The sequence below is a fragment of the Oryzias latipes genome, chromosome 6 (genome assembly GCF_002234675.1).
Source record: "Oryzias latipes chromosome 6, ASM223467v1".
Classification (NCBI taxonomy): Eukaryota; Metazoa; Chordata; class Actinopteri; order Beloniformes; family Adrianichthyidae; genus Oryzias; species Oryzias latipes.
The window spans coordinates 9,113,169-9,130,250 of record NC_019864.2 but is presented as its reverse complement, the minus strand read 5'-3'; the positions used below and the strand labels follow the sequence as shown (position 1 = coordinate 9,130,250).

Genomic DNA, 17,082 nt, shown 5'->3' with positions numbered 1-17,082 from the left:
ATGGAGGCAAGGCGGCGACGGAAGGAGGCGTTGCCTTGGGCGCTTCTGAGGGGATGCGCGGGGGAGTAAAAAGGAGGGCTGCTCGGCTCTCTCTGAGTTTTGAATGAAGAAGTGTTTGCAGACGTGCTGAAAGGTAACACGCTGACAGCAAAATTAGCGCACAAAAAGCACCTTAATAAGTCATGTGATCTCAGTTGCTGGTGTCCTGAGTTGACGTCACTGAGGTACGACTCGCATTTACTGGGGAATATCCGATTTGTCTGCTTACATGGCACACGCAAATGCACGTATCCGATTCGTTTCCGATTTATTTCCACATATGAGAGAGGCCTGTATCCGATCTGAGAAAAACGGAATCCATGCGCTTTTGTCCTGCTTACACGCTCACCGGTCATATCCGATCTGTGCCAAATGAGATGAAAAAATCGGAATTGGGTCACTTGAACCATGCAGTGTAATGGCGGCCTAAAAGATCAGATACAGGTCGCATAGGGGCAAAAATATCGGAATTGGGTCGTTTCAGCCTGCAGTTTGAACGTAGCCATAGGGTTCTAAAATTTTACATAAGGGCCAGGAGCAGATGTGTAGAGTGGTTTGGTAATTAACATCATAAGAGAAGTAATGTCTTATATAGAATCTTTTTTTTTTTTTAACAGAAATTTTTTCCCCTCAAAACAGTGACTTTTGTTCTCATTTTAGTGCCTATAGCATCAACCGCAAACTTAGAGAAATGCTGCGTTCATAGGGTGTAGGAATGATTAGAAAAATGACTGTCTGACTTGGAAAACCCACACAAATGTCAGAAAAAGACAAATCTTCCAACACCCCACGAATACAAAATAAATTTCTGCACCTAAGCAGAGGTCAACATATTTGTAGAGCACAATCTATCGGGAGACAATAGGAATTACAGGGAAGATAAAACATTGTTAAGGATAATCAATATAATTTAATCCACTTTGGCGAGACATATTAAATAGTTTAATGGGCGGCGTATGGACGGCAGGCCGTAGTTTGCCCGCCTTGAAGTAAAAGGACTATTTACATAACAAGATGACATTATTGTTTGCAAATGTAAGACAAGAGTGGAGCCTTCACATTCTTCCATAGAAATCTACTCTAGGATTTTTTGGAGGGGGAGGGGAGGGGTTCATGTTTGAAATTATAGAGGGAGGCTGCGAGTGACCAAAAAGCTGCTGCAAAAGCTTGTCCCACTTTCTTCAAAGAATGAAAGGCTGTTTCTGCTGCAGCTCGCCGCCGTAGGAAAAAATAGAGAGGGGAACAGAATTGATAACACTTCCCAATTACCGCCAATAAAAAGAGACTGAACTTCTTTGGGGGGAGCTTGGACATTGTGAAGCTGGTGATTTAACGTGTCTTTGTTTTAATGCCTGCTAACTGGCTGTTGGGGACTAAAATTCTTCACTTTGGAAGGCATTCAGAGCCGGCTTTTCAGTTTGAAATTGGGACATTTATTCCCAAACGGGACAGGCTTTGGTGAAGACATTTTAACATTTCAAAGAGACAAAGACTTAATGGAAGAAAGTGTTTCTTTTTATACAGTTTCATCATGGAGGAATAACTTCTATTATGCCATGGTCCGGGTGAATACTCGATTCTGATTGGCTGCTGGGTGTGCATTAAAAAGTGATATACCACAGGATAACTGCACGGAGAAAAACGAAGTTCCGGTCACCTAGCTTAAATGTTTTGTATCACTGCGCTGGCTTCTTTAAAACAACCTTTTGCTTCACATCTGGGCAAAAACAAGCGGTAAGAGGTGAACTTTCTCTCTGAACTGATGCTTTATTCAACCCATCGGAAAGATTAGCATACATCTATATTGCTTTATATCGCCGAATCTTGAGTGCAGCGGTGGTGTACGGCGTGAAACGGACTATTTGTTGCGCCTCATCAAGTAACAAATAGTCCGCTTTTTGTGAGAAAAGTGATCCAAATTGGAAAAAATGTATTGCTTTTTTTTAAGTGACCATGGTATGAGTGGGTTAATGGCCTTCGAAGTATGCATTATCACTTTTTAACACACTTCGTGGAAGCAATCGCGTCAGACGGTTCAGACTTCCGCGGCGTGCGTTAAAAAGTGATAATGCACACTTCGTCGGCCATTAACCCTTACATGCTTGTCAGACAAAGACTAACTTAAAGACCAGCTTCGATCAAAATGGTGTTTTTAGCATGCTCCTGTGGCATTTTTCCCATGATGGAGGACATAAATAAAAAATTTAAGATTTCCTTTCTGAGTAGTTTTTTATTCAAACTAGGTCTGCACAATAAACCGCAAATTTATTGTTAGTACGAAAACGAGCTTTGCAGTACGCATGTTGCAAAAGTTGTTGAAAATCTCAATAAATAGTTACCTTAAATGTGCCAAAACAATTTTATGACAGCTTGAAGTAGTTAACGAATCAAATAAATCCTTTTATGCATTTGAACAATTGGATGGACCTCTTTACATCATTGACCAATTGATGCTTGCCTCCTGTGTAGACGAGGGTCATTTGGAGTACAATTTAAGATATGTTGACTCTTACTTAAACTGTTGCAGTAAAATGGAAATAATGTTTCTGGTTGTTTTGCAATTTATTCATGTATCGAAAGTTATATCGCAATTCGCAATATTGATCACAAATATCGCATATCACAAGTTTTCCTCATATCATGCAGCCCTAATTCATGTTAGCGACAAAGTCAGAGAAGCCAGACTGAGATGGTTTGGACATGTTCAGAGGAGGGACAGTGGATATATTGGTAGAAGGATGTTGGAGATGGAGCTGCCTGGCAGGAGGGCAAGAGGACGGCCAAAGAGGAGATATATGGATGTCTTAACAGAGGACATGAAGTTGGCTAATGTTAGGGTAGAAGATGTCCATGACAGAGTGAGGTGGAAAACGATGATTCGCTGTGGCGACCCCTGATGGGAAAAGCCGAAAGAGAAAGAAGAAGATGCAGCCCTAATTCAAACCATTATGAACTGAAAAAGAGCGTAATTGTAATGTAAGAAAAACCCGCTGGGTGGGCCGCAATCTCCCTGCTCAGGTCCATTCTGATGCATCCACCTGCAGACAAATAGAACCATGTATCCTATGTCTTTGTTTTCCTCGCCTGAGCTGGAATCTGGCCCAAAACTGTATGGCTGGATAGCTCCTATATTGCTCGACATTATTGTTTCACCAGTAATGTTTGGTTGGGTGTGTGAGGGGCTGTGAGCTAGCTGGAGAGAGTGTAAACACGGAGGTAATGGTTGAAAGGAAGGGAAGGTGCGGTTGTTCTGCACCAGTGGTGCCGCCCACAAAGAGGTGAATTTCTAATGAACAACTGCTGCCATGGAGAAACTATGTCCTAGAAAAAAACATTTTTTTTTGTAAATTGTGGCAATAACAGCATGAATATGATTAAAAGACCACTGGAAACACCTTTACGATAGATCAAAAAAGGATTGGACTGGGTCTTTAAACTAGTAAATGTAAACTTATTAATCAGTAATACATCTATTCAGTAATTAAGCATTAGTTTCTGGGCTTTGGTTGATGCCTCAAATCCATTGGGCTACTCTTGAAAAAATGAGTGTAGAATATGGATTGATAGAAAATGAGGTCAGTGGAAAGTCTCTCTGTTAGCGGAGAAAGCCGGTGAGTACTGTTACAGTACGGTCAAATTAAAGCCTAACATTTTTTTTCCAATGGCTTTAAAAACAGGACTCATCACACTGTTTACACTGAAAAGGTTTTGACCCAACAGAAAAAAAATCCACGTTCAAAATCTGCTTTCCTGTTATCTCCTTTCTGGATTTGGAAATTTTCATTTTAAACCCCTTCCTGAGGGTCGGTCCCTACTTTTTAAAAGCCAAAATGCATCAGTTGGACACAGTTTACTTACTAGTTGTGTGTTCTGATACCAAAACCTACAAATTGAACTAATTTTATGGCATATTTTTAATGCCCACACAACAGAGCTGTGCAAAAACTTCCCTCAAACATACTTCCATTGACATGTATTATATAACGAGTTCCAGTTGGTGTGTGTGTGTTTTTTTTCAGGATAGATGTTAGTGTGTTGTTCTCTGTGTGTGTTCCTTTTGTGTATTTTGTAGACTCCTACACATCTGGTCATGTCTGCCTGGCCACATTGCTGGTGTTTTTCTGGAAGCCGGCAGGTTTTTGTCTCCAGGGACCTGTGCTGGCTCTTTCCCAGGCCTGGCTGCAGCCACTCTTCCACAGCCTACACAATCCCCCAAACCGTACAGGAATGCAGCCGCTGCACCATTTCCTTTTCCTCTGCCTCCATCTTTCTTTTGGATTTTGTCTTTCATATCTGCTGTTTTATGATCCAGTCAGTTGTGGTGCTTCAGTACTGTCGGCTTCGCCTCAAGGAGAAACTAACCAAATAATAGGCCATTATATTACATTAAAAAAGAGTTAAACCCTCTGTGTTTTCATAATAGATTTTCCAAAATGTGCATTTCGCCTTCAGACTGCACAGGTTACATTAATAGATTTAATCTGGAGTGTTTTCTCTCCATCATTGTATGCAGAGCAATATAATGAGTGTTTATTACCTGCTACCCTGCTCTGTAAATGACAACTAATTATTCATTGGAAACCAGACTGCAGTAACAGCTGAGACTGATCCAGCGGACGTGCCCACTACCTAGCTAGTGACATGTAAAAATGGGTCAGGTTTTGGTTTAGATTAGGAAACTTGAAATTGACTTTTCTGCATGGAGGAACTTGAGGCTTTTTCTCAAGAGACTCGAATCCTGACTTAGACATGAGGTTTAAAACTTGTGGCCAATGTTTTTTCCTTCTGGAAAAGAGATGTCAGTGCAGACATGTGTGTAGCTCGGCTGTTAGAGTTAATATGACTTTTGCCCTATGCTTGGTTGGGACTCCGGCTCTGCGCACTCTCTGTTCCTTTCGCCCCTCAATTGGGGGGCTGCCAGGGTGGGACCCACCTCCGTCCCCATGGTGGGGAATGGGGATCTAGTACACATAGGAGTGGTTGCTCCGGGGCATCTTTCTTTATAGGGGCCCCTGGAGGACTAGTCTAGCCAGACAGCTAGGCTGTCTAGTGCAGGCTCTGTGGGGTGGGGTGGGGGTGGGAGGGGTCTTCCTGCCTTCAATGTGATCAAGCACACGGCAGGAAACACACCACTCATTCAACTCACCTGCTCATTCACTGTGTACGAACACTAGCATGGTGGATTTCCTTTTTTATTTAATTTAATATGCATATCCTATGTATGCCTGTCTTTGTGCACCAGGAAATACCAGTCAGTATGATGTGTGAAATAAGTCCTCTATAAATACTTTAAATCTGTTTACTTAATACTTGTTAGTAGTTTTGTGGATACTGTGGGATGGTGTAAGTTTGTGTATGAGCATCAACACTTGTAATTTACCTATGACACTCATCCTATCCCATGACTTTGTATTATCATCTGCCCCCCCACCCCCTACCTCTCGTCTTCTCCGAGCGGCTAAAACTCAACAAATAAAGTTCAGCTTCAGTTACAAAAAGGGTTCATATTAACACCCTCCATTTATTAAACAACCAGTCTGTAAAGGCGAAACAGAAACATGTCTATCACAAGAGGCACTGCAATGTATCTGTTCATTTGCTGGACAGGAAAAAAAAAAACTACACGAAAGTGTTGAATCTCAGCTGCTTTTCTCTGTTTCAGAATCAGTTGGTTTGCATGGATTGAATTTTGTATTTCATTTATTCATTTGCGTATTTACACCAATATTTGCATAGTTGCGTAATTGCGTAAACACTTCACTCCAGTTTATCAGCAGAAAGCGGTTTTTATTTGCGTCATAATCAGTCAGTTTATGTTAACAGTCGAAGAATTTCGGTAATTTAAAGGACGTCAACACTGGAGCTAAAGCGCTAGTGTTAAAGGCTTAAGAACTTTTTCTGAACCTTTTCAGGAGCTTAAAAAGAAATTCTGTCCCTGAACAGTAGATAACGTAGGCGCCAGCTCCAAGCAAGAGTTCCTGACTCGGAGGTGGTGGGTTCAAGTTTACATTCTGGTCATACCTATTACTTTAGAAAGGGACCAAGTGCGTCCCTGCTCCTTAAGAGATGGTCCCGACCTTTGGCTGTGACTGCATGGTTCAATGCTGAAAACATAACTTGCCTAGTTGGGACAACGATTCAAACGTATTCAAATGTCTTAGGGGAAGGGGGACTCTTTAAGTTTTTTCTCAAAAATATCTTGTAGAATAAGTTAAAAAAGAAAAAAGGAAAAAAAAGCCTGGTGTCTGGAAAAATTCTGTTAGAAGACCCTGAGGCCAAACTTTTTGACACCAGCGGTGTCAAGTTCATTACTAATTTTCTTTCTGCAGCCATGAGCAGTTGCGTTGTCCACAGTCCTGTAGATTTTTAAACTTTGAATTTTTTGTGCAGATGCAAAAACAAGAAGATATTTCAATATGTTCATCATTCTTTTTGCCCAGGTCTGCTGGAAACGTTTCTTTTTAGCAAGGAATTTCTCGAAGGTGGATTCAAAAGCAGTTTGTTTGTTTTCAGAGGGTTTTTTCTTTTTACAATAAAGTTTATGAACCGTTGTTTTTGTCCATTATTGTTTATTTCAGAACATTTGGGCATTTTATTTCTAAAGCAAAAGACAGATGACATGCAGCAATTATGTCAATTTCTTTATTTACACAAGTCTTTTCATAAATGTCATGACTCTTAAAAATGGAAGCACTAAATTCAGTTTTAGAAAAACATACAATTAAACATAAAATGGGCCAAAAGTGCAGCAATTTCAGGTCCAGTAGTTCATACACAAATGTGTGCTGTTCTTGCTATGTCGGCTGCTCTATTATTTAAGCCGGCTGCAACAAAGCAGCTGAAATCCTACATCCCACTTCCTTAAGGCTTTAGCTTTCAGCCTCAATTATTCGTCTTTTGTGTAAGCTCTGTTAGCCTTTGAGAGGATGTACTGTGTGTTGAAAGTGAAACTTTGCCGTCAACATTCCTGTTTTCCCTGAAGTAAAATGATTGCCCCTTTGTAGAGAGAGAGTGTACTGGATTGGGATATTGAGTGAATTAGCCTAAGCTTTTTACCTCAAGTTCTCCTTATTGAGTTTGCCATCAAAAACTGTATCTGCTGCACACTAGTATTTTTGATCAAACAAGCCAATCAGCTTTGCATTTAAGTTTGTCAGAAATGTTTTTAAGGTATTTTTAAAAATATGGCTGGCTATGGTGCAGAGGTAGGGCAGTTGACATTTGATTAGGGGATTGCAGATAAGGTTCCCGCCTTGCCCGGCCATGTGCCAGAGTGTCTTTAGGCAGCAGTGTGTGAATGTGCGTGTGTGCATGGGTTAAAAGGGCTGTGACTGTAAAGCACTTTGGCTTATTTATATATATTAAAATATATATATATATATATATATATATATATATATATATATATATATATATATATATATATATATATATATATATATATATATATTAGGGCTGCACGATATGAGGAAAACTTGCGATATGCAATATTAGTGATCAATATTGCGATAACGATAAATATGCGGTAAATAAACAAAAACATCATTCCCATTTCATTGCAACAGTTTAAAAATTATACTCCAAATGACCCTCATCGACATGGGGGACAAACGTCAGGGTGGCTAACCCTGGTCCTCAAGAGCCTCAACCCTGTCTGTTTTCCAATTCTCCCTAAACTGCTCGATAATGATAACCAAAATCAGGTGTGTTCAGTCAATCAGGATGTGAAATCACTTGAGTCAGCCAATCAACAGCAAGCTGGTTAAGGAGAGCTGGAAAACAGGCAGGGTTGAGGCTCTTCAGGACCAGGGTTAACATAATAGGCCTCCATCTGATTGGTCAACAATGGGAAGGCGTCGATCTGATTGGTCAAAGCATAAAGGGATTTATTTGATTCGTTAAATGCTTTAAGCTGCTAGAAGATTGTTTTAACACATTTTGGGTTTGCGATTTATTGCGATATTCGCCGTCTTTTGCGATATGCATATTGCAGAGCTGGATATTGCGATAACGATAAATTTGCGGTATATTGTGCAGGCCTAATATATATATATATATATATAATATTTTTTTTGCCCCCCGCAGCCTGAGTCCCATTAATAGGCAAATTCCAAGAGGGCTTTAAGTTAAGTAGAAAAGTGCTACATACAGTGGTGGACAAAATTGTTGGTACCCCTCAGTTAAAGAAAGAAAGTCCACAATGCTCACTGAAATGACGTGAAACGTTCAAAAGCAACAATAAATTAAAATTTATTGAAACTTAAATAATTAAAATCAGCCATTAATTTTGAGTTGTTGATTAACAGAAATATTTAAAAAAACAAACTAATAAAATAGGGCTGGACAAAAATGATGGTACCTCCATAAAAGACTGAGAACTAATTGCCCAGGGGGTCATGATGAACTCAGGTATGTCCTTTCATTGACATCACAGCTGTTTTCAAACCCATAATCAAGTCAGTCTGTCAATTTAAAAGGTTGACAAATAGTCACGTTGCTGTTTGGTGAAAAGGTGTGTCCCACACTGAACATGGACAGCAGAAAGCCAAGGAGAGAACTGTCCCAGGACATTAGGAACAAAATTATAGACAAACATAAAGGTAAAGGCTATAAAACCATCTCTAAGCAGCTTGAAGTTCCTGTGATGACAGTGGCACATATTATTCAGAAGTTTAAGACCCACGGGACAGTAGCCGACCTCCCTGGACGTGGCCGGAAGAGGAAAATTGATGACAAATTGAGGAGACGGATAGTTGGAACTGTATCCAAAGAGCCCAGAACAACCTCCAAAGACATTAAAGGTAAACTTCTAGATAAAGGTACATCAGTGTCAGATCGCACCAGTCGTCGTTGTTTGAACCAGAGTGGACTTCATGGGAGACGACCAAGGAGGACATCACTGTTGAGACTGGAATTTGCAAAAATGCATGTTGACAAGCCACAAAGCTTCTGGGAAAATGTCCTTTGGACAGATGAGAAAAAACTGGAGCTTTTTGGTAAGGCACATCAGCTCTATGTTCATAGACTCAAACATGAAGCACACAACCAAAAGAACACTGTCCCTACTGTGAAACATGGAGGAGGCTCAGTTCTGTTTTGGGGCTGCTTTGTTGCATCTGCCACAGGGTGTCTTGAAGTTGTGCAAGATAAAATGAAATCTCAAGATTATCAAGGCATTCTGGATAGAAATGTGCTGCCTAGTGTCAGAAAGCTTGGTCTCAGTCGCAGGTCATGGGTCTTCCAACAGGACAACGATCCAAAACACACAGCTAAAAAACCCCAAGAATGGCTAAGAGAAAAGCCTTGGACAATTCTGAAGTGGCCTTCCATGAGCCCAGATCTGAATCCCATTGAACATCTGTGGAAGGAGCTGAAACATGCCATTTGGAGAAGACACCCGTCAAACCTGAGACAACTGGAGCAGTTTGCTCATGAGGAGTGGGCCAAAATACCTGTCAACAGGTGCAGAAGGCTCATTGACAAATACAGAAACCGTTTAATTGCAGCGATTGCCTCAAAAGGTTTTGCAACAATTAATAAATTTTTTGTTACTTTTGAACATTTCACGTCATTTCAGTGAGCATTGTGGACTTTCTTTGACTGAGGGGTACCAACAATTTTGTCCACCACTGTATATGTAATTTACCAATATAACTTGATTAGCCGTTTTGTTTTTCTTTGTTGTTTGCAGCCAATTGTTTAGCTAAACACAGACTTCCTGTTTTACATTCGACCAAAGGCAATATTCATTGAGGGCTTTACTGTGCCTGTCATGGGATCCAGGTTTTGAGTAGCTACTATGATCTCCTTACTGGATCTGTTTACCAAATAAACTTGTTTGTTTCTTTGAAGGTAAAAACTGAAAGTTGATAGTGTTAAGGGGGGCTTTCTCCATCTTGCATACCAACCCTAGTTGATTTTCAAAGTCAACAAAAAACCTGTCTGGTTGCCTTGTTGCTCACACTGTAAAAAATATTTTTTATACATGATTACATTCTCCTGCATCAGATGTTCCCACCACTTAGATTATCTTGTCAAACCTTATTGAGTCACTCCACACCCTTCTCAGCCATACTTTCTTCCACACGTGTGTCCTCTACAATCAGGATCAGCTTTAAGCATGTGGAGGATGATGTGGAAAAGAGCTCCGGGAGAGATGGCGCTTCACTTTGACTCTAACGGAAAAGAGGCTGAACACACCTTGACATCTTTAAAGTTTGTCCTGGACGGCTACCATAATGTTTCATCTTCTTCAGGGTCAGTACATTCCCAGCTTGTCAGTCCACTGAACTAGAACTGATGGGACACAGACAGACAATAGGAGCCTTGGGTAGAGGATGAATAAAGGAGAAAAAACATTCACAGTTTGGATGTGAAAAAGCTTGGTTTTCTAGACTCGTCCTCTAATCCAATGCTATTTTATTATCGCTAAGTTGTTTCCTCTATTAGAAAGGATTTTTCTTTCTAGCAAATGATAGGAAAATAGAGAATTTACAAGCGGTATACAAAGCAATGTGCAGCATTATACCCACAGTGTGGAGAAATTTTGCCTTATTATAAAAATGTTGCTGCAGTTCATCATTGGAACAATTTTTGTGCTTAGATCAGGTTTTTCCACAATCAACATTCAGTCTGCAGTAGTGCTGGGTTGATACATTTTTTGACTCTATCCAAGTTTAATAGATCAATAATCAATACATTAAAGTAGAAGATCTTGATCTTTTATGCCTTTCCTTTTCCGGTGACCTAACGCATTCCATCAGTAAAGCCAAAATCCGCTAGCTTGATGCTAGCATATGATGGAATTTTCCATGGGCCTTATGCTTACGCTTGGTCGACCCAAACATACAGTGCTGACTAAATGAACAGCTTTATATACTCACAGGCATGGATAACCTATAAAAAAAATTGTTGAGGTTCGATTTTAGTCAGAAATGGCTAATTTAAATTTGTTTTTTGTCATGTTTTATAGCGTCAAATAAGATTCTTTTTCATCCAGGTGACGTCTGACAGTTGAGTCATGGTGCCAGGGCATATGGTCTTCTTTCTTGAAACGTTTTTCCACACTTTCAGAATCAGATTTATTGGACAGGTATGGTTTATATACAAGGAATTTAGCTTTGGTGTCTTGTGCTCTTGTGCAACCAAGCAAGGTATAGAATAGGTGTGAAAGGGTAAAGACAAAAAAGATATATAATAATAATTCAAGAATCTACTTCAAAGAGTTAAAAAAACATTTTAGGTAGAAATACTTAAATTGCATTTGCTTAATAACTTTTCTGCCTGGACAATACTATTGTCTCCTGCAAGATGGTGTTTTATAATAATGGCTTTTGGAGAATGAAATTATTAGGTCATAGTAGAAGTCTGACTCACTATTAGGTGTGATATTGATATGACCTGTGAGTCAGCCTGGAAGTCTGGCACGTCAGATCCTGTACAGTCAGAGGTTACAGTATAAACACTCCACCCAGGGTAAGGCACAATGAAGCAGGAACTTCTAAATGACCCTTTGCTGACCACATAGCTAAGGGTGAGAGATTTATCCTCTTTCATTGCTTAAGCTATGTCCCAGCAGGAAGTGCTGCCTGTAATTTATACGTTATTTTAAACTGGTCAGCGCTGCAACACAAAGGCACTGTTCTCTGTGGTAGACTTCCAAAGCTGTATGGACAACCACACAAACAACCCGAGTCGTCATCGGCCGAAGCAGGGAAACCACAATGTCTGATATCTTGCCTTGTGTTCTGCTGATATAAGAAGACAAATTATGTATGGAATTACACAAAGCGTGAACAGTAGTTGACTTACCTCTTTAACACCGGAGATGTTACTGGTTACACCCAAATAAAACACGCTCTTTGACCGACTGTAACTCTTCGACCGTTTTTGTAATTAACATGAATCAGCCTATTCTGGCACAGAGACAAGTGGCTTTTCATATCAGCTTTGAACCGATATGCAACACATGACTAATTAAAAATATTACATGACTGCTTGTTTCTGCTTCAGAATCCACTGGAATTACATTAATTGCGTTATCAGTTGAAGAATTACGGTAGTCGAAAAAGTATCGACACTGGAGCTAAAGTCTGGTTTATAAAGAGTTAAAATTTAACTCTGGTGCAAAAAGAATGTGTTTCATCTAAGGTGTGACATTCAGTGACTCCTGCAAGGTACCACCATCCTCCATGAAGTTTTGTTTTAATTCTTCAATGCTAAAACTCTCCTACGCTAAAAGATTCTACAGAAAAACCTTCTATGCCAGGGGTCGGCAACCTTTTTTACTCAAAGAGCCATTTGGGACCGCCCCTAATAAAAAAGAAAGCACCTGGAGCCACAACCCGTTTTGATATCATCATATATATTATGCATGTATATATTATTCAAGGGTGCTCATTACGTCGATCGCGATCGACCGGTCGATCTTCAATGACATGAGTGTAGATCGCGGGCCAGAAAAGATTATATAAAAAAAAAGTACTTCTTTAAAATCCACCAGCCAATCAAAATCCTCACTGAGAAGTACGGGACTTGATTGACATGTAGATTGGCCAATCGGACATCGTCTGAAGCATACGTCGCTGCAAATGCACATTGTGTTCTTTAAAGGATGATACCGCGGCCGCATGTGGGAGGAGCTACTGGTTGTGGTCTGATCGCTGCTGCATGGAGGAATGTGTTAATCAATGCATGGTAGACACTGAGAATGTGGAGAGATCAGGTTTATTATTTTGAAGAGTTCTACTTGGAAATCATGTTTCCATGTTTGGGTTTATAAAATCATCCCAGAGAAAGTCTCTGCTTCAACTCCTGCAGGGAAAGCTGCGTCTCAATCTGACGCCCGTGTTTGCATCTCTCTGACAGAGTTTGAAGCCAAAGCCCCTCCTCTGCCTCTTTACCTGCTTTTCCTCTCTACCTGTTCACCTGTTCACATCCTCTGCAGCTGAGATTTGTTTCCCCCGCGCTCCGCTCCAGCGCCGCACAAGGATGAAAGAGCCGGACTCAGGTTATAGCGGGGATAGAGCGGGTTAAGCAAATGAATGAAAGAAGGCGGCCCGCTGAAGAAATATTCAATATTGTACACATGATATTATTAGTCTGAACTTTCTTTTATTTAGAAAAATCTTTTATTTTATCAGTCCAGTACGACAAAAAACATCAAAAAAAGCTGTGTTGGGCGGTTTTTGGCTGGGTCTAGCGGTTTTCAGATGACTTTTCGGCTGGAAAACTGTGACTCTGTCTGGCAACGCTGGCGCGAACTCTCAGTCTGTCATCAGCGAGTTGGTCTCTGCCTCACGGCACGTCAAGTTCCCGGCAGAAGATCGGAGTGTTTATTGAAACCGCCCCGCGTGTCTCCTCCTGCTATCAGCTCTGCAGGTCTCGCCGGATAAATACGAGCTCATTACGAAGCTGTTTTTTACGTGGCTCGTGCGGAGCCATCAGCGCCTTTGAAATGCCATAAAAATGAACAAACTAAAATAAAATTTAATTATTATAAAATACTCATTATTTTCCAAAGTCACAGGGAGCCACAAGAGATGGATGAAAGAGCCACATGTGGCTCCGGAGCCATGGGTTGCCGACCCCTGTTCTATACGCTAATACCTTTAATGCTAAGGTCTACAGTAAAAAATTCTTCATAAACGTGTACGCTAAAATGTTCTACCCTAAAATATTCTACAATTAAGAACCCTACTCAAAACTTTCTAAAGGTTCCACCCTAAACTGTTCTACTCTAAAACATTCTATCCTAAAATATTCTAAACTAAAATGTTCTTCCCTAAAAGGCTATGGACTCAAATGTTCTACCCCTAAAGATCCCATGCCTAAAACGTTCAACCCTAAACGGTTATACACTAAACCATTCTACACTAAAAGGTTTTACTCTAACTGGTTTATGCTACAAGGTATTACCATATAAAGGTTCTACGCTGAAGGGTTCTACCCTAAATGGTTCTACGCTAAAAGGCTTCACCCACAATAGTTCTACACGAAAATTTTCTACACTAAAACGGTCCTACATTAAACTGTTCTATACTAAAAGGTTTTATCCTGAAAGGCTCTGTCCAGTGGTGACATTAAAATACATATCTCCATAACCCTGGACAGTCCTTAACTATAAGCAATCATGTTTGGTAAGGTTTATATAAAACCCTAACTACATATGTCACAGATATACTTAACAGCCAAGCTTATTGGATTTTTTTTTTTAAGTGGTAGCTCTAAAAGCGTCAGAAGTTTAGAAGCTTTGACTGCCCTGAAAACACTCCTGAAAGCAGTCCAAATCAGAAAATACTCTGCAAACTTTCAGGAGGCCTAGATCATTTTAATGTGAAAAACTCAACTGTTAGTGAACAGATTTCAGTGTAAGGGGAAGTAAATGACTATGACCAATACGCCCACAAAAGCCTAAAAACAGGCTCTTGTGGTTTTCTGACAAAAATCCACAAACAACAAAGAATTCACACAGAAGAAAAATGCCTCACAAACCCAAAAAGGATCAAAAGAAGAGACAATAAAAAAAGACCAAAAAGGATGGATGTCTTAGTCTCTGTGGTTGCCCTGGCTGGCGCAGCAGTGGTTGGTCATTCGAGATTCATTGTTGGATCTTGATCTGTGACCATGACCATGAGCTGATTGCCTCTAACACCATCTGGTTTTGTGCCAGGTGAGAGAAATGTTATAACACCTGCTGCTTGGTGCCAAATAGCACCTGGTAACAGTGGTAACAGTGAGTCAGGCCTTTATTTACTGAAACTACTCTAGGGAGACTTACACATCAAACATCAATAGGAGGTAGAGGGTATGTCATTAGAAAAAAGTTAATAACTGATGAGCATTTTGTCCTCCAATGAGGTTTTTAAAATAATAAAATAAAAAAGTCATATAAGCTTTGTACATCCTTGCATGTTGCAATAACATGAAAACATTTCTAAATGACCTTAACAATATATGCAAAAGCCTCATTTCAGAGCATTTTGGAGAAAAAATCAAAAGGAGACTGTGAGGTTTTTTGAAGTGCATTTGTTTACATCTGTTTATCATTAATGTTTTCCACTTGAAAGTTCAACCCTGCAACCAAACCGAATTAGAGTATTTACAGACAAAACCAGGAATCTTCCTCAGCTTATGGATTTATTGAGACAGTTGTTCCCACGTGCCAGAAGCTGCTCTGCTCTGCCTGATTCGTGGTGACTGATTCTCAGATGTTTTTATATTTAGAAAATACCAGTCTTACTACGATTGTGTCACTTTATTTTGCTTTACTCATCCATCACACCTTAAAAGCTAAAGTTACCATCCTGTTGTTAGCATCCACTTTGACGTCTTCATCTTCATCACAAAGCCTGAGTTTTAACCAGCCGCAAACATGTTACAGAGAATTTAGGTTCAATCAAAAAAAGTTGCCAACCTCCTGAAGATGTTTCTGATCTGAGGAAACTTGTAGAAGGAAGGCAGCTGTTAAAAAAACTTTAGCACAAAAAATGCTTCTGTGTTAAAAATAAATATGCAACTAATCAGGATTTATATCTAAAAACAAAATATGAAAAAAAAATTTGGTCTGAAGGTGATCTGAGCCCAAGTTGAGTTCTCAATGTTATAATGGCATTCTATGGAAAAAAACAAAACAAAACTGTAAAGTCGCTTTTATTGAATTTTTAGAAATCAGAAACTTCTCCAAACAACAATTTTCCTTCACCGAATCCTCGTCATCTGCAATAAATAAACTTTTGATGTTTTCAAATTTTTCTTAAACTAAATTTTGTGTAGTAGTATTTTAATGTGATTCTTTTTTTTTTCTTTTTTTTTTTTTCCAGAAACTGGAAGCTAAAAAATATTAAACGCCAACTTCACCCCCATTCAGACCGGTCCGTGAAAATATCGTATGACATTAAACCGGTCAGCAGCCTGAAAATGGTCGGGGACCATTGCTTTATTCCACAAATGGTTACGTAAAAAAAAATGTTTACTTAAAAGAGTTTGGAAACTTCATCTTCTTGCAATGATTTTTTCAAATGAAACTAATCATTTTAAATGAATGTGTCTGGCTGTTTTCCCATCTTATTGCACTTTGTGGATTTTTTTCTTTAGGTCATCATGAAATGACCACAAGAGAATTATTTTTAAAATTCAAAATACACTTCTTTTGCTAAGTATTTTGTAAATTATTTATCTTCATACTAATTATACAGAAATTTAACCCCACCTTTCTCATTCATATTTTAGCTTACTTTACCAAACTATCACTTGTTTTATTTGGGACCTTTTGAGCCAAATAAAGAAGTAACCAAAACTAGATTCATCTTTCACCCTGTGCTTATGTTATCGACTAAAGTGCTTTAGGGCTGTTTAGAGCAACTATGTGCCTTTGAAATTTGAGCCAAGCTTATGATGGATAAAATCCACTCATGTTTGCAACATAACAACACTTAAGTTGTACATTTCTTTTTAAATTATAGAGATAATAGAGATCAAAATGGTTTTTCAGTGATACTGCATGTACTGACACCTGTTCAAGGAAATAAAAACATGAAATAAAGCTAAATAATTGTTTTTCTTATCCTCTTTTTACAATAACCTACATTTTTAACCAAAAACTGTGCTGGTGATGTCTAAATGGCATTAATTCCATGCTTTCATTACTGTTTACTATCATACAGGACATGTCTTCTACTTTTATAACTTCTGTCACTAGCCTTAAAGGTCTTTCTTAACCACCGTCTTTGTCTGCAAAGAATCAGAAACCTATTATTGTGTTAAGAGGATGAGTGCTCACTGGCTGATTACCTAAACAGGGGAATTTTAACAGGGATTACCAGGCGAAGTTTGCCACCTAATGGTGGCTCTGCAACACTGCTTTTTTCAGTCATTGCCTCTCCTTCATACATATTCTGTTTTTCTGCCATGCTTCGACATGTTTACCTTGATTTTATTACAAGTGTAACAATATAAAAGAATTTATCCTTTGTAAATTTTTAGAAAGGGTAATTAAATAGTATTTTGAAGTAATGGTTCATTATAAATAGCTGGTTTCTAAAA

General features: G+C 39.3%; 1 protein-coding gene across 2 annotated transcripts in view; it reads left to right on the top strand.

Moving 5' to 3' along the window:
* Positions 1 to 17,082, top strand: part of peak1 (pseudopodium enriched atypical kinase 1) — a 101,756-nt gene that overhangs the window by 60,422 nt on the left and 24,252 nt on the right. The window lies entirely within an intron of this gene.